We start from the raw sequence: 22,391 nt of genomic DNA, 5'->3' as shown, positions 1-22,391 counted from the left end.
TCCAGGGAAGACACCCAATATGATTTTTCTCTCTTGACAGTGGTCCATCCTACGGGATCTACCCAGAATTCCTCCCAGGCGTCTCTTGCAGAGTTTTCTCCAGTGCTTTAGGGCCCTGTGATCCCGGGTAGCAACCCCAGACTCCTCCAGGGAAGATACCCGAGATAATTTTTCTCCTTGGACAAAGCTCCATCCTCTGGGAAGCATCCGAAACTCCTTGCAGGTATGTCCCTGAGTCTTTATTTCGGTGTTTTGGGGCCCTGTGATCCCGGGTAGCAACCCCAGACTCCTCCAGGGAAGATACCCGAGATGATTTTTCTCCTTGGACAATGCTCCATCCTCTGGGAAGCATCCGAGACTCCTTACAGCTTTGTCCCTGAGTGTTTATTCCAGTGCTTTAGGGCCCTGTGATCCCGGGTAGCAACCCCAGACTCCTCCAGGGAAGACACCCGAGATGATTTTTCTCCTTGGACAATGCTCCATCTTCTGGGATGCATCTGAGATTCCTCCCAGGCGTCTCCCGCAGACATTTTTCCCGTGGTTTGGGTCCCTTTAATCCCGGGTAGCAACCCCAGACTCCTCCAGGAAAGATATCCGGGATCATTTTTCTCCTTGGACAATGCTCCATCCTCTGGGGTGCATCCGAGACTTGTCGCAGGTATGTCCCTGAGTCTTTTTTCTCACGGTTTATGGTTCTGTCATCCCAGGTAGCAACCCCAGACTCCTCCAGGCAAGACACCCAATATGATTTTTCTCTCTTGACAGTGGTCCATCCTGCGGGATCTACCCAGAATTCCTCCCAGGCGTCTCCCGCAGAGTTTTCTCCAGTGCTTTAGGGCCCTGTGATCCCGGGTAGCAACCCCAGACTCCTCCAGGGAAGATACCCGAGATGATTTTTCTCCTTGGACAATGCTCCATCTTCTGGGATACATCTGAGATTCCTCCCAGGCGTCTCCCGCAGACTTTTTTCCTGTGGTTTGGGTCCCTGTAATCCCGGGTAGCAACCCCAGACTCCTCCAGGGAAGATACCCGAGATGATTTTTCTCCTTGGACAATGCTCCATCCTCTGGGCTGCATCCGAGACTTGTCGCAGCTATGTCCTTGAGTCTTTTTCTCACGGTTTATGGTTCTGTCATCCCAGGTAGCAACCCCAGACTCCTCCAGGGAAGACACCCAATATGATTTTTCTCTCTTGACAGTGGTCCATCCTGCGGGATCTACCCAGAATTCCTCCCAGGCGTCTCCCGCAGAGTTTTCTCCAGTGCTTTAGGGCCCTGTGATCCCGGGTAGCAACCCCAGACTCTTCCAGGGAAGATACCCGAGATGATTTTTCTCCTTGGACAATGCTCCATCCTCTGGGAAGCATCCAAGACTCCTTGCAGCTTTTTCCCTGAGTGTTTATTCCGGTGCTTTTGGGCCCTGTCATCCCGGGTAGCAACCCCAGACTCCTCCGTGGAAGATACCCAAGTTGATTTTTCTCCTTGGACTATTGTCCATCCTGCGGGATGCACCCGAGACTCCTCCCAGCTCTGTTTCTGAGTGTTTTCTTCCTGGGGTTTAGGGCCCTGTGATCCCGGGTAGCAACCCCAGACTCCTCCAGGGAAGATACCCGAGATGATTTTTTTCTTTGGACAATGCTCCATCCTCTGGGATGCATCTGAGATTCCTCCCAGGCATCTCCCGCAGACATTTTTCCTGTGGTTTGGTTCCCTGTAATCCCGGGTAGCAACCCCAGACTCCTCCAGGAAAGATACCCGAGATGATTTTTCTCCTTGGACAATGCTCCATCCTCTGGGAAGCATCCGGGACTCCTTGCAGGTATGTCCCTGAGTGTTTATTCCGGTGCTTTTGGGCCCTGTCATCCCGGGTAGCAACCCCAGACTCCTCCGTGGAAGATACCCAAGTTGATTTTTCTCCTTGGACTATTGTCCATCCTGCGGGATGCACCCGAGACTCCTCCCAGCTCTGTTTCTGAGTGTTTTCTTCCTGGGGTTTAGGGCCCTGTGATCCCGGGTAGCAACCCCAGACTCCTCCAGGGAAGATACCCGAGATGATTTTTCTCTTTGGACAATGCTCCATCTTCTGGGATGCATCTGAGATTCCTCCCAGGCATCTCCCGCAGACATTTTTCCTGTGGTTTGGTTCCCTGTAATCCCGGGTAGCAACCCCAGACTCCTCCAGGAAAGATACCCGAGATGATTTTTCTCCTTGGACAATGCTCCATCTTCTGGGATGCATCTGAGATTCCTCCCACGCGTCTCCCGCAGACATTTTTCCTGTGGTTTGGTTCCCTGTAATCCCGGGTAGCAACCCGAGACTCCTCCAGGGAATATACCCGAGATGATTTTTCTCCTTGGACAAAGCTCCATCCTCTGGGAAGCATCCGAGACTCCTTGCAGGTATGTCCCTGATTGTTTATTCCGGTGTTTTGGGGCCCTGTGATCCCGGGTAGCAACCCCAGACTCCTCCAGGGAATATACCCGAGATGATTTTTCTCCTTGGACAAAGCTCCATCCTCTGGGAAGCATCCGAGACTCCTTCCAGGTATGTCCCTGAGTCCTTATTCCGGTGGTTTAGCGCCCTGTCATCCTGGGTAGCAATCCCAGACTCCTCCAGGGAAGATACCCGAGATGATTTTTCTCCTTGGACAATGCTCCATCCTCTGGGAAGCATCCGAGACTCCTTGCAGGTATGTCCCTGAGTGTTTATTCCGGTGTTTTGGGGCCCTGTGATCCCGGGTAGCAACCCCAGACTCCTCCAGGGAAGATACCCGAGATGATTTTTCTCCTGGGACAAAGCTCCATCTTCTGGGATGCATATGAGATTCCTCCCAGGCATCTCCCAGACATTTTTCCTGTGGTTTGGGTCCCTGTAATCCCGGGTAGCAACCCCAGACTCCTCCAGGGAAGATACCCGAGATGATTTTTCTCCTTGGACAAAGCTCCATCCTCTGGGAAGCATCCGAGACTTGTGGCAGCTATGTCCCTGAGTCTTTTTCTCACGGTTTATGGTTCTGTCATCCCAGGTAGCAACCCCAGACTCCTCCAGGGAAGACACCCAATATGATTTTTCTCTCTTGACAGTGGTCCATCCTGCGGGATCTACCCAGAATTCCTCCCAGGCGTCTCCCGCAGAGTTTTCTCCAGTGCTTTAGGGCCCTGTGATCCCAGGTAGCAACCCCAGACTCCTCCAGGGAAGATACCCGAGATGATTTTTCTCCTTGGACAATGCTCCATCCTCTGGGAAGCATCCGAGACTCCTTACAGCTTTGTCCCTGAGTGTTTATTCCAGTGCATTAGGGACCTGTGATCCCGGGTAGCAACCCCAGACTCCTCCAGGGAAGACACCCGAGATGGTTTTTCTCCTTGGACAATGCTCCATCCTCTGGGAAGCATCCGAGACTCCTTGCAGCTTTTTCCCTGAGTGTTTATTCCGGTGCTTTTGGGCCCTGTCATCCCGGGTAGCAACCCCAGACTCATCCGTGGAAGATACCCAAGTTGATTTTTCTCCTTGGACTATTGTCCATCCTGCGGGATGCACCCGAGACTCCTCCCAGCTCTGTTTCTGAGTGTTTTCTTCCTGGGGTTTAGGGCCCTGTGATCCCGGGTAGCAACCCCAGACTCCTCCAGGAAAGATACCCGAGATGATTTTTCTCCTTGGACAATGCTCCATCTTCTGGGATGCATCTGAGATTCCTCCCAGGCGTCTCCCGCAGACATTTTTCCTGTGTTTTGGGTCCCTGCAATCCCGGGTAGCAACCCCAGACTCCTCCAGGGAAGATACCCAAGATGATTTTTCTCCTTGGACAAAGCTCCATCCTCTGGCAAGCATCCGAGACTCCTTGCAGGTATGTCCCTGATTGTTTATTCCGGTGTTTTTGGGCCCTGTGATCCCGGGTAGCAACCCCAGACTCCTCCAGGGAAGATACCCGAGATGATTTTTCTCTTTGGACAATGCTCCATCCTCTGGGATGCATCTGAGATTCCTTCCAGGCGTCTCCCGCAGACATTTTTCCTGTGGTTTGGTTCCCTGTAATCCCGGGTAGCAACCCCAGACTCCTCCAGGAAAGATACCCGAGATGATTTTTCTCCTTGGACAATGTTCCATCTTCTCGGATGCATCTGAGATTCCTCCCAGGCGTCTCCCGCAGACATTTTTGTTGTGGTTTGGGTCCCTGTAATCCCGGGTAGCAACCCCAGACTCCTCCAGGAAAGATAGCCGAGATGATTTTTCTCCTTGGACAATGCTCCATCCTCTGGGATGCATCCGAGACTTGTCGCAGCTATGTCCCTGAGTCTTTTTTCTCGCGGTTTAGGGTTCTGTCATCCCAGGTAGCAACCCCAGACTCCTCCAGGGAAGACACCCAATATGATTTTTCTCTCTTGACAGTGGTCCATCCTGCGGGATCTACCCAGAACTCCTCCCAGGCGTCTCCCGCAGAGTTTTCTCCAGTGCTTTAGGGCCCTGTGATTCCAGGTAGGAACCCCAGACTCCTCCAGGGAAGGTACCCGAGATGATTTTTCTCCTTGGACAATGCTCCATCCTCTGGGAAGCATCCGAGAGTCCTTGCAGCTTTGTCCCTGAATGTTTATCCCAGTGCTTTTTGGCCCTGTGATCCCGGGTAGCAACACCAGACTCCTCCAGGGAAGATACCCGAGATGATTTTTCTCCTTGGACAAAGCTCCATCCTCTGGGAAGCATCTTAGACTCCTTGCAGGTATGTACCTGAGTCTTTATTCCGGTGGTTTAGCGCCCTGTCATCCTGGGTAGCAACCCCAGACTCCTCCAGGGAAGATACCCGAGATGATTTTTCTCCTTGGACAATGCTCCATCCTCTGGGATGCATCCGAGACTTGTCGCAGCTATGTCCCTGAGTCTTTTTTCTCGCGGTTTAGCGTTCTGTCATCCCAGGTAGCAACCCCAGACTCCTCCAGGGAAGACACCCAATATGATTTTTCTCTCTTGACAGTGGTCCATCCTGCGAGATCTACCCAGAATTCCTCCCAGGCGTCTCCCGCAGAGTTTTCTCCAGTGCATTAGGGCCCTGTGATCCCGGGTAGCAACCCCAGACTCCTCTAGGGAAGATACCCGAGATAATTTTTCTCCTTGGACAATGCTCCATCCTCTGGGAAGCATCCGAAACTCCTTGCAGGTATGTCCCTGAGTTTTTATTCCGGTGTTTTGGGGCCCTGTGATCCCCAGTAGCAACGCCAGACTCTTCCAGGGAAGATACCCGAGATGATTTTTCTCCTTGGACAATGCTCCATCCTCTGGGAAGCATCCGAGACTCCTTGCAGCTTTTTCCCTGAGTGTTTATTCCGGTGCTTTTGGGCCCTGTAATCCCGGGTAGCAACCTCAGACTCTTCCGTGGAAGATACCCAAGTTGATTTTTCTCCTTGGACTATTGTCCATCCTGCGGGATGCACCCGAGACTCCTCCCAGCTCTGTTTCTGAGTGTTTTCTTCCTGGGGTTTAGGGCCCTGTGATCCCGGGTAGCAACCCCATACTCCTCCAGGGAAGATACCCGAAATGATTTTTCTCCTTGGACAATGCTCCATCCTCTGGGAAGCATCCGAGACTCCTTGCAGCTTTGTCCCTGAGTGTTTATCCCAGTGCTTTTGGGCCCTGTGATCCCGGGTAGCAACACCAGACTCCTCCAGGGAAGATACCCGAGGTGATTTTTCTCTTTGGACTATGCTCCATCCTCTGGGATGCATCTGAGATTCCTCCCAGGCGTCTCCCGCAGACATTTTTCCTGTTGTTTGGTTCCCTGTAATCCCGGGTAGCAACCCCAGACTCCTCCAGGGAAGATACCCGAGATGATTTTTCTCCTTGGACAAAGCTCCATCCTCTGGGAAGCATCCGAGACTCCTTGCAGGTATGTCCCTGAGTCTTTATTCCGGTGGTTTAGCGCCCTGTCATCCTGGGTAGCAACCCCAGACTCCTCCAGGGAAGATACCCGAGATAATTTTTCTGCTTGGACAATACTCCATCCTCTGGGATGCATCTGAGATTCCTCCCAAATGTCTCCCGCAGACATTTTTCCTGTGGTTTGGTTCCCTGTAATCCCGGGTAGCAACCCCAGACTCCTCCAGGAAAGATACCCGAGATGATTTTTCTCCTTGGACAATGCTCCATCCTCTGGGATGCATCCGAGACTTGTCGCAGCTATGTCCCTGAGTCTTTTTTCTCGCGGTTTAGGGTTCTGTCATCCCAGGTAGCAACCCCAGACTCCTCCAGGGAAGACACCCAATATGATTTTTCTCTCTTGACAGTGGTCAGTCCTGCGGGATCTACCCAGAACTCCTCCCAGGCGTCTCCCGCAGAGTTTTCTCCAGTGCTTTAGGGCCCTGTGATTCCAGGTAGGAACCCCAGACTCCTCCAGGGAAGGTACCCGAGATGATTTTTCTCCTTGGACAATGCTCCATCCTCTGGGAAGCATCCGAGACTCCTTGCAGCTTTGTCCCTGAGTGTTTATCCCAGTGCTTTTGGGCCCTGTGATCCCGGGTAGCAACCCCAGACTCCTCCAGGGAAGATACCCGAGATGATTTTTCTCCTTGGACAAAGCTCCATCCTCTTGGAAGCATCTTAGACTCCTTGCAGGTATGTACCTGAGTCTTTATTCCGGTGGTTTAGCGCCCTGTCATCCTGGGTAGCAACCCCAGACTCCTCCAGGGAAGATACCCGAGATGATTTTTCTCGTTGGACAATGCTCCATCCTCCTGGATGCATCTGAGACTTGTCGCAGCTATGTCCCTGAGTCTTTTTTCTCGCGGTTTAGGGTTCTGTCATCCCAGGTAGCAACCCCAGACTCCTCCAGGGAAGACACCCAATATGATTTTTCTCTCTTGACAGTGGTCCATCCTGCGGGATCTACCCAGAATTCCTCCCAGGCGTCTCCCGCAGAGTTTTCTCCAGTGCTTTAGGGCCCTGTGAACCCGGGTAGCAACCCCAGACTCCTCCAGGGAAGATACCCGAGATGATTTTTCTCCTTGGACAAAGCTCCATCCTCTGGGAAACATCCGAGACTCCTTGCAGCTTTGTTCCTTAGTGTTTATTCCAGTGCTTTAGGGCCCTGAGATCCCGGGTAGCAACCGCAGACTCCTCCAGGGAAGATACCCGAGATGATTTTTCTCCTTGGACAATGCTCCATCCTCTGGGAAGCATCCGAGACTCCTTGCAGCTTTGTCCCTGAGTGTTTATTCCAGTGCTTTAGGGCCCTGTAATCCCGGGTAGCAACCCCAGACTCCTCCAGGGAAGATACCCGAGATGATTTTTCTCCTTGGACAATGCTCCATCTTCTGGGATGCATCTGAGATTCCTCCCAGGCGTCTCCCGCAAACATTTTTCCTGTGGTTTGGGTCCCTGTAATCCCGGGTAGCAACCCCAGACTCCTCCAGGGAAGATACCCGAGACGATTTTTCTCCTTGGACAAAGCTCCATCCTCTGGGAAGCATCCGAGACTCCTTGCAGGTATGTCCCTGATTGTTTATTCCGGTGTTTTTGGGCCCTGTGATCCCGGGTAGCAACCCCAGACTCCTCCAGGGAAGATACCCGAGATGATTTTTCTCCTTGAACAATGCTCCATCTTCTGGGATGCATCTGACATTCCTCCCAGGCGTCTCACGCAAATATTTTTCCTGTGTTTTGGGTCCCTGTACTCCTGGGTAGCAACCCCAGACTCCTCCAGGGAAGATACCCGAGATGATTTTTCTCCTGGGACAAAGCTCCATCTTCTGGGATGCATATGAGATTCCTCCCAGGCATCTCCCAGACATTTTTCCTGTGGTTTGGGTCCCTGTAATCCCGGGTAGCAACCCCAGACTCCTCCAGGGAAGATACCCGAGATGATTTTTCTCCTTGGACAAAGCTCCATCCTCTGGGAAGCATCCGAGACTTGTGGCAGCTATGTCCCTGAGTCTTTTTCTCACGGTTTATGGTTCTGTCATCCCAGGTAGCAACCCCAGACTCCTCTAGGGAAGACACCCAATATGATTTTTCTCTCTTGACAGTGGTCCATCCTGCGGGATCTACCCAGAATTCCTCCCAGGCGTCTCCCGCAGAGTTTTCTCCAGTGCTTTAGGGCCCTGTGATCCCGGGTAGCAACCCCAGACTCCTCCAGGGAAGATACCCGAGATGATTTTTCTCCTTGGACAATGCTGCATCTTCTGGGATGCATCTGAGATTCCTCCCAGGCGTCTCCCGCAGACATTTTTCCTGTGGTTTGGGTCCGTGTAATCCCGGGTAGCAACCCCAGACTCCTCCAGGGAAGATACCCGAGATGATTTTTCTCCTGGGACAAAGCTCCATCTTCTGGGATGCATCTGAGATTCCTCCCAGGCGTCTCCCGCAAACATTTTTCCTGTAGTTTGGGTCCCTGTAATCCCGGGTAGCAAACCCAGACTCCTCCAGGGAAGATACCCGAGCTGATTTTTCTCCTTGGACAATGCTCCATCTTCTGGGATGCATCTGAGATTCCTCCCAGGCGTCTCCCGCAGACATTTTTCCTGTGGTTTGGGTCCCTGTAATCCCGGATAGCAACCCCAGACTCCTCCAGGGAAGATACCCGAGATGATTTTTCTCCTTGGACAATTCTCCATCCTCTGGGATGCATCCGAGACTTGTCGCAGCTATGTCCCTGAGTCTTTTTCTCACGGTTTATGGTTCTGTCATCCCAGGTAGCAACCCCAGACTCCTCCAGGGAAGACACCCAATATGATTTTTCTCTCTTGACAGTGGTCCATCCTACGAGGTCTACCCAGAATTCTTCCCAGGCGTCTTCCGCAGAGTTTTCTCCAGTGCTTTAGGGCCCTGTGATCCCGGGTAGCAACCCCAGACTCCTCTAGGGAAGATACCCAAGATAATTTTTCTCCTTGGACAATGCTCCATCCTCTGGGAAGCATCCGAAACTCCTTGCAGGTATGTCCCTGAGTTTTTATTCCGGTGTTTTGGGGCCCTGTGATCCCCAGTAGCAACCCCAGACTCCTCCAGGGAAGATACCCGAGATTATTTTTCTCCTTGGACAATGCTCCATCCTGTGGGAAGCATCCGAGACTCCTTGCAGCTTTGTCCCTGAGTGTTTATTCCGGTGTTTTGGGGCCCTGTGATCCCGGGTAGCAACCCCAGACTCCTCCAGTGAAGATACCCGAGATGATTTTTCTCCTTGGACAATGCTCCATCTTCTGGGATGCATCTGAGATTCCTCCCAGGCGTCTCCCGCAGACATTTTTCCCGTGGTTTGGGTCCCTTTAATCCCGGGTAGCAACCCCAGACTCCTCCAGGAAAGATATCCGGGATCATTTTTCTCCTTGGACAATGCTCCATCCTCTGGGAAGCATCCGAGACTCCTTGCAGCTTTGTCCCTGAGTGTTTATTCCAGTGCTTTAGGGCCCTGTAATCCCGGGTAGCAACCCCAGACTCCTCCAGCGAAGATACCCGAGATGATTTTTCTCCTTGGACAATGCTCCATCTTCTGGGATGCATCTGAGATTCCTCCCAGGCGTCTCCCGCAGAGTTTTCTCCAGTGCTTTAGGGCCCTGTGATCCCAGGTAGCAACCCCAGACTCCTCCAGGGAAGATACCCGAGATGATTTTTCTCCTTGGACAATGCTCCATCTTCTGGGATGCATCTGAGATTCCTCCCAGGCGTCTCCCGCAAACATTTTTCCTGTGGTTTGGGTCCCTGTAATCCCGGGTAGCAACCCCAGACTCCTCCAGGGAAGATACCCGAGATGATTTTTCTCCTTGGACAAAGCTCCATCCTCTGGGAAGCATCCGAGACTCCTTGCAGGTATGTCCCTGATTGTTTATTCCGGTGTTTTGGGGCCCTGTGATCCCGGGCAGCAACCCCAGACTCCTCCAGGGAAGATACCCGAGATGATTTTTCTCCTTGAACAATGCTCCATCTTCTGGGATGCATCTGACATTCCTCCCAGGCGTCTCACGCAAATATTTTTCCTGTGTTTTGGGTCCCTGTAATCCCGGGTAGCAACCCCAGACTCCTCCAGGGAAGATACCCGAGATGATTTTTCTCCTTGGACAAAGCTCCATCCTCTGGGAAGCATCCGAGACTCCTTCCAGGTATGTCCCTGAGTGTTTATTCCGGTGTTTTGGGGCCCTGTGATCCCGGGTAGCAACCCCAGACTCCTCCAGGGAAGATACCCGAGATGATTTTTCTCCTTGGACAAAGCTCCATCTTCTGGGATGCATATGAGATTCCTCCCAGGCATCTCCCAGACATTTTTCCTGTGGTTTGGGTCCCTGTAATCCCGGGTAGCAACCCCAGACTCCTCCAGGGAAGATACCCGAGATGATTTTTCTCCTTGGACAAAGCTCCATCCTCTGGGAAGCATCCGAGACTTGTGGCAGCTATGTCCCTGAGTCTTTTTCTCACAGTTTATGGTTCTGTCATCCCAGGTAGCAACCCCAGACTCCTCTAGGGAAGACACCCAATATGATTTTTCTCTCTTGACAGTGGTCCATCCTACGGGATCTACCCAGAATTCCTCCCAGGCGTCTCCCGCAGAGTTTTCTCCAGTGCTTTAGGGCCCTGTGATCCCGGGTAGCAACCCCAGACTCCTCCAGGGAAGATACCCGAGATGATTTTTCTCCTTGGACAATGCTCCATCTTCTGGGATGCATCTGAGATTCCTCCCAGGCGTCTCCCGCAGACATTTTTCCTGTGGTTTGGGTCCCTGTAATCCCGGGTAGCAACCCCAGACTCCTCTAGGGAAGATACCCGAGATGATTTTTCTCCTGGGACAAAGCTCCATCTTCTGGGATGCATCTGAGATTCCTCCCAGGCGTCTCCCGCAAACATTTTTCCTGTAGTTTGGGTCCCTGTAATCCCGGGTAGCAACCCCAGACTCCTCCAGGGAAGGTACCCGAGCTGATTTTTCTCCTTGAACAATGCTCCATCTTCTGGGATGCATCTGAGATTCCTCCCAGGCGTCTCCCGCAGACATTTTTCCGGTGGTTTGGGTCCCTGTAATCCCGGGTAGCAACCCCAGACTCCTCCAGGGAAGATACGCGAGATGATTTTTCTCCTTGGATAAAGCTCCATCCTCTGGGATGCATCCGAGACTTGTCGCAGCTATGTCCCCGAGTCTTTTTTCTCGCCGTTTAGGGTTCTGTCATCCCAGGTAGCAACCCCAGACTCCTCCAGGGAAGACAGCCAAGATGATTTTTCTCTCTTGACAGTGGTCCATCATGCCGATCTATCCAGAACTCCTCCCAGGCGTCTCCCGCAGAGCTTTCTCCAGTGCTTTAGGGCCCTTTAATCCCGGGTAGCAACCCCAGACTCCTCCAGGGAAGATACCCGAGATGATTTTTCTACTTGGACAAAGCTCCATCCTCTGGGAAGCATCCGAGACTCCTTGCAGGTATGTCCCTGAGTCTTTATTCCGGTGGTTTAGCGCCCTGTCATCCTGGGTAGCAATCCCAGACTCCTCCAGGGAAGATACCCGAGATGATTTTTCTCCTTGGACAATGCTCCATCCTCTGGGATGCATCCGAGACTTGTCGCAGCTATGTCCCTGAGTCTTTTTTCTCGCGGTTTAGGGTTCTGTCATCCCAGGTAGCAACCCCAGACTCCTCCAGGGAAGGCACCCAATATGATTTTTCTCTCTTGACAGTGGTCCATCCTGCGAGATCTACCCAGAATTCCTCCCAGGCGTCTCCCGCAGAGTTTTCTCCAGTGCTTTAGGGCCCTGTGATCCCGGGTAGCAACCCCAGACTCCTCTAGGGAAGATACCCGAGATAATTTTTCTCCTTGGACAATGCTCCATCCTCTGGGAAGCATCCGAAACTCCTTGCAGGTATGTCCCTGAGATTTTATTCCGGTGTTTTGGGGCCCTGTGATCCCCAGTAGCAACCCCAGACTCTTCCAGGGAAGATACCCGAGATGATTTTTCTCCTTGGACAATGCTCCATCTTCTGGGATGCATCTGAGATTCCTCCCAGGCGTCTCCCGCAGAGTTTTCTCCAGTGCTTTAGGGCCCTGTGATCCCAGGTAGCAACCCCAGACTCCTCCAGGGAAGATACCCGAGATGATTTTTCTCCTTGGACAATGCTCCATCTTCTGGGATGCATCTGAGATTCCTCCCAGGCGTCTCCCGCAAACATTTTTCTTGTGGTTTGGGTCCCTGTAATCCCGGGTAGCAACCCCAGACTCCTCCAGGGAAGATACCCGAGATGATTTTTCTCCTTGGACAAAGCTCCATCCTCTGGGAAGCATCCGAGACTCCTTGCAGGTATGTCCCTGATTGTTTATTCCGGTGTTTTGGGGCCCTGTGATCCCGGGTAGCAACCCCAGACTCCTCCAGGGAAGATACCCGAGATGATTTTTCTCCTTGAACAATGCTCCATCTTCTGGGATGCATCTGACATTCCTCCCAGGCGTCTCACGCAAATATTTTTCCTGTGTTTTGGGTCCCTGTAATCCCGGGTAGCAACCCCAGACTCCTCCAGGGAAGATACCCGAGATGATTTTTCTCCTTGGACAAAGCTCCATCCTCTGGGAAGCATCCGAGACTCCTTCCAGGTATGTCCCTGAGTCTTTATTCCGGTGGTTGAGCGCCCTGTCATCCTGGGTAGCAATCCCAGACTCCTCCAGGGAAGATACCTGAGATGATTTTTCTCCTTGGACAAAGCTCCATCCTCTGGGAAGCATCCGAGACTCCTTCCAGGTATGTCCCTGAGTGTTTATTCCGGTGTTTTGGGGCCCTGTGATCCCGGGTAGCAACCCCAGACTCCTCCAGGGAAGATACCCGAGATGATTTTTCTCCTTGGACAAAGCTCCATCTTCTGGGATGCATATGAGATTCCTCCCAGGCATCTCCCAGACATTTTTCCTGTGGTTTGGGTCCCTGTAATCCCGGGTAGCAACCCCAGACTCCTCCAGGGAAGATACCCGAGATGATTTTTCTCCTTGGACAAAGCTCCATCCTCTGGGAAGCATCCGAGACTTGTGGCAGCTATGTCCCTGAGTCTTTTTCTCACAGTTTATGGTTCTGTCATCCCAGGTAGCAACCCCAGACTCCTCTAGGGAAGACACCCAATATGATTTTTCTCTCTTGACAGTGGTCCATCCTACGGGATCTACCCAGAATTCCTCCCAGGCGTCTCCCGCAGAGTTTTCTCCAGTGCTTTAGGGCCCTGTGATCCCGGGTAGCAACCCCAGACTCCTCCAGGGAAGATACCCGAGATGATTTTTCTCCTTGGACAATGCTCCATCTTCTGGGATGCATCTGAGATTCCTCCCAGGCGTCTCCCGCAGACATTTTTCCTGTGGTTTGGGTCCCTGTAATCCCGGGTAGCAACCCCAGACTCCTCTAGGGAAGATACCCGAGATGATTTTTCTCCTGGGACAAAGCTCCATCTTCTGGGATGCATCTGAGATTCCTCCCAGGCGTCTCCCGCAAATATTTTTCCTGTAGTTTGGGTCCCTGTAATCCCGGGTAGCAACCCCAGACTCCTCCAGGGAAGGTACCCGAGCTGATTTTTCTCCTTGAACAATGCTCCATCTTCTGGGATGCATCTGAGATTCCTCCCAGGCGTCTCCCGCAGACATTTTTCCGGTGGTTTGGGTCCCTGTAATCCCGGGTAGCAACCCCAGACTCCTCCAGGGAAGATACGCGAGATGATTTTTCTCCTTGGATAAAGCTCCATCCTCTGGGATGCATCCGAGACTTGTCGCAGCTATGTCCCCGAGTCTTTTTTCTCGCCGTTTAGGGTTCTGTCATCCCAGGTAGCAACCCCAGACTCCTCCAGGGAAGACAGCCAAGATGATTTTTCTCTCTTGACAGTGGTCCATCATGCCGATCTATCCAGAACTCCTCCCAGGCGTCTCCCGCAGAGCTTTCTCCAGTGCTTTAGGGCCCTTTAATCCCGGGTAGCAACCCCAGACTCCTCCAGGGAAGATACCCGAGATGATTTTTCTACTTGGACAAAGCTCCATCCTCTGGGAAGCATCCGAGACTCCTTGCAGGTATGTCCCTGAGTCTTTATTCCGGTGGTTTAGCGCCCTGTCATCCTGGGTAGCAATCCCAGACTCCTCCAGGGAAGATACCCGAGATGATTTTTCTCCTTGGACAATGCTCCATCCTCTGGGATGCATCCGAGACTTGTCGCAGCTATGTCCCTGAGTCTTTTTTCTCGCGGTTTAGGGTTCTGTCATCCCAGGTAGCAACCCCAGACTCCTCCAGGGAAGGCACCCAATATGATTTTTCTCTCTTGACAGTGGTCCATCCTGCGAGATCTACCCAGAATTCCTCCCAGGCGTCTCCCGCAGAGTTTTCTCCAGTGCTTTAGGGCCCTGTGATCCCGGGTAGCAACCCCAGACTCCTCTAGGGAAGATACCCGAGATAATTTTTCTCCTTGGACAATGCTCCATCCTCTGGGAAGCATCCGAAACTCCTTGCAGGTATGTCCCTGAGATTTTATTCCGGTGTTTTGGGGCCCTGTGATCCCCAGTAGCAACCCCAGACTCTTCCAGGGAAGATACCCGAGATGATTTTTCTCCTTGGACAATGCTCCATCCTCTGGGAAGCATCCGAGACTCCTTGCAGCTTTTTCCCTGAGTGTTTATTCCGGTGCTTTTGGGCCCTGTCATCCCGGGTAGCAACCCCAGACTCCTCCGTGGAAGATACCCAAGTTGATTTTTCTCCTTGGACTATTGTCCATCCTGCGGGATGCACCCGAGACTCCTCCCAGCTCTGTTTCTGAGTGTTTTCTTCCGGTGGTTTAGCGCCCTGTGATCCCGGGTAGCAACCCCAGACTCCTCCAGGGAAGATACACGAGATGATTTTTCTCCTTGGACAATGCTCCATCTTCTGGGATGCATCTGAGATTCCTCCCAGGCGTCTCCCGCAGACATTTTTGCTGTGGTTTGGGTCCCTGTAATCCCGGGTAGCAACCCCAGACTCCTCCAGGGAAGATACCCGAGATGATTTTTCTCCTTAGACAATGCTTCATTCTCTGGGAAGCATCCGAGACTCCTTGCGGGTATGTCCCTGAGTCTTTATTCCGGTGGTTTAGCGCCCTGTCATCCTGGGTAGCAACCCCAGACTCCTCCAGGGAAGATACCCGAGATAATTTTTCTGCTTGGACAATACTCCATCCTCTGGGATGCATCTGAGATTCCTCCCAAATGTCTCCCGCAGACATTTTTCCTGTGGTTTGGTTCCCTGTAATCCCGGGTAGCAACCCCAGACTCCTCCAGGAAAGATACCCGAGATGATTTTTCTCCTTGGACAATGCTCCATCCTCTGGGATGTACCCGAGACTTGTCGCAGCTATGTCCCTGAGTCTTTTTTCTCGCGGTTTAGGGTTCTGTCATCTCAGGTAGCAACCCCAGACTCCTCCAGAGAAGACACCCAATATGATTTTTCTCTCTTGACAGTGGTCAGTCCTGCGGGATCTACCCAGAATTCCTCCCAGGCGTCTCCCGCAGAGTTTTCTCCAGTGCTTTAGGGCCCTGTGATTCCGGGTAGGAAACCCAGACTCCTCCAGGGAAGGTACCCGAGATGATTTTTCTCCTTGGACAATGCTCCATCCTCTGGGAAGCATCCGAGACTCCTTGCAGCTTTGTCCCTGCGTGTTTATCCCAGTGCTTTTGGGCCCTGTGATCCCGGGTAGCAACACCAGACTCCTCCAGTGAAGATACCCGAGATGATTTTTCTCCTGGGACAAAGCTCCATCTTCTGGGATGCATCTGAGATTCCTCCCAGGCGTCTCCCGCAAACATTTTTCCTGTAGTTTGGGTCCCTGTAATCCCGGGTAGCAACCCCAGACTCCTCCAGGGAAGATACCCGAGCTGATTTTTCTCCTTGGACAATGCTCCATCTTCTGGGATGCATCTGATATTCCTCCCAGGCGTCTCCCGCAGACATTTTTCCTGTGGTTTGGGTCCCTGTAATCCCGGGTAGCAACCCCAGACTCCTCCAGGAAAGATACCCGAGATGATTTTTCTCCTTGGACAATTCTCCATCCTCTGGGATGCATCCGAGACTTGTCGTAGCTATGTCCCTGAGTCTTTTTTCTCGCGGTTTAGGGTTCTGTCATCCCAGGTAGCAACCCCAGACTCCTCCAGGGAAGACACCCAATATGATTTTTCTCTCTTGACAGTGGTCCATCCTACGAGGTCTACCCAGAATTCTTCCCAGGCGTCTTCCGCAGAGTTTTCTCCAGTGCTTTAGGGCCCTGTGATCCCGGGTAGCAACCCCAGACTCCTCCAGGGAAGATACCCGAGATAATTTTTCTCCTTGGACAATGCTCCATCCTCTGGGAAGCATCCGAGACTCCTTGCAGCTTTTTCCCTGAGTGTTTATTCCGGTGCTTTTGGGCCCTGTGATCCCGGGTAGCAACCCCAGACTCCTCCGTGGAAGATACCCAAGTTGATTTTTCTCCTTGGACTATTGTCCATCCTGAGGGATGCACCTGAGACTCCTCCCAGCTCTGTTTCTGAGTGTTTTCTTCCTGGGGTTTAGCGCCCTGTGATCCCGGGTAGCAACCCCAGACTCCTCCAGGGAAGATACCCGAGATGATTTTTCTCCTTGGACAATGGTCCATCTTCTGGGATACATCTGAGACTTGTCGTAGCTATGTCCCTGAGTCTTTTTTCTCGCGGTTTAGGGTTCTGTCATCCCAGGTAGCAAACCCAGACTCCTCCAGGGAAGACACCCAATATGATTTTTCTCTCTTGACAGTGGTCCATCCTACGAGGTCTACCCAGAATTCTTCCCAGGCGTCTTCCGCAGAGTTTTCTCCAGTGCTTTAGGGCCCTGTGATCCCAGGTAGCAACCCCAGACTCCTCTAGGGAAGATACCCAAGATAATTCTTCTCCTTGGACAATGCTCCATCCTCTGGGAAGCATCCGAAACTCCTTGCAGGTATGTCCCTGAGTTTTTATTCCGGTGTTTTGGGGCCCTGTGATCCCAGGTAGCAACCCCAGACTCCTCCAGGGAAGATACCCGAAATGATTTTTCTCCTTGGACAATGCTCCATCTTCTGGGATGCATCTGAGATTCCTCCCAGGCGTCTCCCGCAGACATTTTTGCTGTGGTTTGGGTCCCTGTAATTCCGGGTAGCAACCCCAGACTCCTCCAGGGAAGATACCCGAGATGATTTTTCTCCTTAGACAATGCTTCATTCTCTGGGAAGCATCCGAGACTCCTTGCAGCTTTGTCCCTGAGTGTTTATCCCAGTGCTTTTGGGCCCTGTGATCCCGGGTAGCAACACCAGACTCCTCCAGGGAAGATACCCGAGGTGATTTTTCTCTTTGGACAATGCTCCATCCTCTGGGATGCATCTGAGATTCCTCCCAGGCGTCTCCCGCAGACATTTTTCCTGTTGTTTGGTTCCCTGTAATCCCGGGTAGCAACCCCAGACTCCTCCAGGGAAGATACCCGAGATGATTTTTCTCCTTGGACAAAGCTCCATCCTCTGGGAAGCATCCGAGACTCCTTGCAGGTATGTCCCTGAGTCTTTATTCCGGTGGTTTAGCGCCCTGTCATCCTGGGTAGCAACCCCAGACTCCTCCAGGGAAGATACCCGAGATAATTTTTCTGCTTGGACAATACTCCATCCTCTGGGATGCATGTGAGATTCCTCCCAAATGTCTCCCGCAGACATTTTTCCTGTGGTTTGGTTCCCTGTAATCCCGGGTAGCAACCCCAGACTCCTCCAGGAAAGATACCCGAGATGATTTTTCTCCTTGGACAATGCTCCATCCTCTGGGATGCATCCGAGACTTGTCGCAGCTATGTCCCTGAGTCTTTTTTCTCGCGGTTTAGGGTTCTGTCATCCCAGGTAGCAACCCCAGACTCCTCCAGGGAAGACACCCAATATGATTTTTCTCTCTTGACAGTGGTCAGTCCTGCGGGATCTACCCAGAACTCCTCCCAGGCGTCTCCCGCAGAGTTTTCTCCAGTGCTTTAGGGCCCTGTGATTCCAGGTAGGAACCCCAGACTCCTCCAGGGAAGGTACCCGAGATGATTTTTCTCCTTGGACAATGCTCCATCCTCTGGGAAGCATCCGAGACTCCTTGCAGCTTTGTCCCTGAGTGTTTATCCCAGTGCTTTTGGGCCCTGTGATCCCGGGTAGCAACACCAGACTCCTCCAGGGAAGATACCCGAGATGATTTTTCTCCTTGGACAAAGCTCCATCCTCTGGGAAGCATCTTAGACTCCTTGCAGGTATGTACCTGAGTCTTTATTCCGGTGGTTTAGCGCCCTGTCATCCTGGGTAGCAACCCCAGACTCCTCCAGGGAAGATACCCGAGATGATTTTTCTCCTTGGACAATGCTCCATCTTCTGGGATGCATCTGAGATTCCTCCCAGGCGTCTCCCGCAGACATTTTTCCTGTGGTTTGGGTCCCTGTAATCCCGGGTAGCAACCCCAGACTCCTCCAGGGAAGATACCCGAGATGATTTTTCTCCTTGGACAAAGCTCCATCTTCTGGGATGCATCTGAGATTCCTCCCAGGCGTCTCCCGCAAACATTTTTCCTGTAGTTTGGGTCCCTGTAATCCCGGGTAGCAACCCCAGACTCCTCCAGGGAAGATACCCGAGATGATTTTTCTCCTTGGACAATGCTCCATCTTCTGGGATGCATCTGAGATTCCTCCCAGGCGTCTCCCGCAGACATTTTTCCTGTGGTTTGGGTCCCTGTAATCCCGGGTAGCAACCCCAGACTCCTCCAGGGAAGATACCCGAGATGATTTTTCTCCTTGGACAATGCTCCATCCTCTGGGATGCATCCGAGACTTGTCGCAGCTATGTCCCTGAGTCTTTTTCTCACGGTTTATGGTTCTGTCATCCCAGGTAGCAACCCCAGACTCCTCCAGGGAAGACACCCAATATGATTTTTCTCTCTTGACAGTGGTCCATCCTACGAGGTCTACCCAGAATTTTTCCCAGGCGTCTTCCGCAGAGTTTTCTCCAGTGCTTTAGGGCCCTGTGATCCCGGGTAGCAACCCCAGACTCCTCTAGGGAAGATACCCAAGATAATTTTTCTCCTTGGACAATGCTCCATCCTCTGGGAAGCATCCGAAACTCCTTGCAGGTATGTCCCTGAGTTTTTATTCCGGTGTTTTGGGGCCCTGTGATCCCCAGTAGCAACCCCAGACTCCTCCAGGGAAGATACCCGAGATTATTTTTCTCCTTGGACAATGCTCCATCCTCTGGGAAGCATCCGAGACTCCTTGCAGCTTTGTCCCTGAGTGTTTATTCCGGTGTTTTGGGGCCCTGTGATCCCGGGTAGCAACCCCAGACTCCTCCAGGGAAGATACCCGAGATGATTTTTCTCCTTGGACAATGCTCCATCTTCTGGGATGCATCTGAGATTCCTCCCAGGCGTCTCCCGCAGACATTTTTCCCGTGGTTTGGGTCCCTTTAATCCCGGGTAGCAACCCCAGACTCCTCCAGGAAAGATATCCGGGATCATTTTTCTCCTTGGACAATGCTCCATCCTCTGGGAAGCATCCGAGACTCCTTGCAGCTTTGTCCCTGAGTGTTTATTCCAGTGCTTTAGGGCCCTGTAATCCCGGGTAGCAACACCAGACTCCTCCAGCGAAGATACCCGAGATGATTTTTCTCCTTGGACAATGCTCCATCTTCTGGGATGCATCTGAGATTCCTCCCAGGCGTCTCCCGCAGAGTTTTCTCCAGTGCTTTAGGGCCCTGTGATCCCAGGTAGCAACCCCAGACTCCTCCAGGGAAGATACCCGAGATGATTTTTCTCCTTGGACAATGCTCCATCTTCTGGGATGCATCTGAGATTCCTCCCAGGCGTCTCCCGCAAACATTTTTCCTGTGGTTTGGGTCCCTGTAATCCCGGGTAGCAACCCCAGACTCCTCCAGGGAAGATACCCGAGATGATTTTTCTCCTTAGACAATGCTCCATTCTCTGGGAAGCATCCGAGACTCCTTGCAGGTATGTCCCTGATTGTTTATTCCGGTGTTTTGGGGCCCTGTGATCCCGGGTAGCAACCCCAGACTCCTCCAGGGAAGATACCCGAGATGATTTTTCTCCTTGAACAATGCTCCATCTTCTGGGATGCATCTGACATTCCTCCCAGGCGTCTCACGCAAATATTTTTCCTGTGTTTTGGGTCCCTGTAATACCGGGTAGCAACCCCAGACTCCTCCAGGGAAGATACCCGAGATGATTTTTCTCCTTGGACAAAGCTCCATCCTCTGGGAAGCATCCGAGACTCCTTATAGGTATGTCCCTGAGTCTTTATTCCGGTGGTTGAGCGCCCTGTCATCCTGGGTAGCAATCCCAGACTCCTCCAGGGAAGATACCTGAGATGATTTTTCTCCCTGGACAAAGCTCCATCCTCTGGGAAGCATCCGAGACTCCTTGCAGGTATGTCACTGAGTGTTTATTCCGGTGTTTTGGGGCCCTGTGATCCCGGGTAGCAACCCCAGACTCCTCCAGGGAAGATACCCGAGATGATTTTTCTCCTTGGACAAAGCTCCATCTTCTGGGATGCATATGAGATTCCTCCCAGGCATCTCCCAGACATTTTTCCTGTGGTTTGGGTCCCTGTAATCCCGGGTAGCAACCCCAGACTCCTCCAGGGAAGATACCCGAGATGATTTTTCTCCTTGGACAAAGCTCCATCCTCTGGGCTGCATCCGAGACTTGTCGCAGCTATGTCCCTGAGTCTTTTTCTCACAGTTTATGGTTCTGTCATCCCAGGTAGCAACCCCAGACTCCTCTAGGGAAGACACCCAATATGATTTTTCTCTCTTGACAGTGGTCCATCCTGCGGGATCTACCCAGAATTCCTCCCAGGCGTCTCCCGCAGAGTTTTCTCCAGTGCTTTAGGGCCCTGTGATCCCGGGTAGCAACCCCAGACTCCTCCAGGGAAGATACCCGAGATGATTTTTCTCCTTGGATAAAGCTCCATCCTCTGGGATGCATCCGAGACTTGTCGCAGCTATGTCCCCGAGTCTTTTTTCTCGCCGTTTAGGGTTCTGTCATCCCAGGTAGCAACCCCAGACTCCTCCAGGGAAGACAGCCAAGATGATTTTTCTCTCTTGACAGTGGTCCATCATGCCGATCTATCCAGAACTCCTCCCAGGCGTCTCCCGCAGAGCTTTCTCCAGTGCTTTAGGGCCCTGCAATCCCGGGTAGCAACCGCAGACTCCTCCAGTGAAGATACCCGAGATGAATTTTCTCCTTGGACAATGCTCCATCCTCTGGGATGCATCCGAGACTCCTTGCAGCTTTGTCCCTGAGTGTTTATTCCGGTGGTTTTGGGCCCTGTGATCCCAGGTAGAAACCCCAGACTCCTCCGTGGAAAATACCCAAGTTGATTTTTCACCTTGGACTATTGTCCATCCTCTGGGATGCTCCTGAGACTCCTCCCAGCTCTGTTTCTGAGTGTTTTCTTCTGGGGGTTTAGGGCCCTGTGATCCCGGGTAGCAACACTAGACTCCTCCGTGGAAGATGCCCGAGATGGTTTTTCTCTTTGGACAATTCTTCATCCTCCGGGAAGCATCTGAGACTCCTTGCAGGTATGTCCCTGAGTGTTTATTCCGGTGTTTTGGGGCCCTGTGATCCCGGGTAGCAACCCCAGACTCCTCCAGGGAAGATACCCGAGATGAATTTTCTCCTTGGACAAAGCTCCATCCTCTGGGATGCATCCGAGACTTGTGGCAGCTATGTCCCTGAGTCCTTTTTCTCACGGTTTAGGGTTCTGTCATCCCAGGTAGCAACCCCAGACTCCTCCAGGGAAGACACCCAATATGATTTTTCTCTCTTGACAGTGGTCCATCCTGCGGGATCTACCCAGAATTCCTCCCAGGCGTCTCCCGCAGAGTTTTCTCCAGTGCTTTAGGGCCCTGTGATCCCGGGTAGCAACCCCAGACTCCTCCAGGGAAGATACCCGAGATGATTTTTCTCCTTGGACAATGCTCCATTTTCTGGGATGCATCTGAGATTCCTCCCAGGCGTCTCCCGCAGACATTTTTCCTGTGGTTTGGGTCCCTGTGATCCCGGGTAGCAACCCCAGACTCCTCCAGGGAAGATACCCGAGATGATTTTTCTGCTTGGACAAAGCTCCATCCTCTGGGAAGCATCCGAGACTTGTGGCAGCTATGTCCCTGAGTGTTTATTCCGGTGTTTTGGGGCCCTGTGATCCCGGGTAGCAACCCCAGACTCCTCCAGGGAAGATACCCGAGATGATTTTTATCCTTCGACTAAGCTCCATCCTCTGGGATGCATCCGAGACTTGTGGCAGCTATGTCCCTGAGTCTTTTTTCTCACGGTTTAGGGTTCTGTCATCCCAGGTAGCAACCCCAGACTCCTCCAGGGAAGACACCCAATATGATTTTTCTCTCTTGACAGTGGTCCATCCTGCGGGATCTACCCAGAATTCCTCC

The sequence above is a fragment of the Vanellus vanellus genome (genome assembly GCF_965231255.1).
Source record: "Vanellus vanellus genome assembly, contig: HAP1_SCAFFOLD_74, whole genome shotgun sequence".
Lineage (NCBI taxonomy): Eukaryota > Metazoa > Chordata > Aves > Charadriiformes > Charadriidae > Vanellus > Vanellus vanellus.
This window is presented reverse-complemented; position numbering follows the sequence as displayed.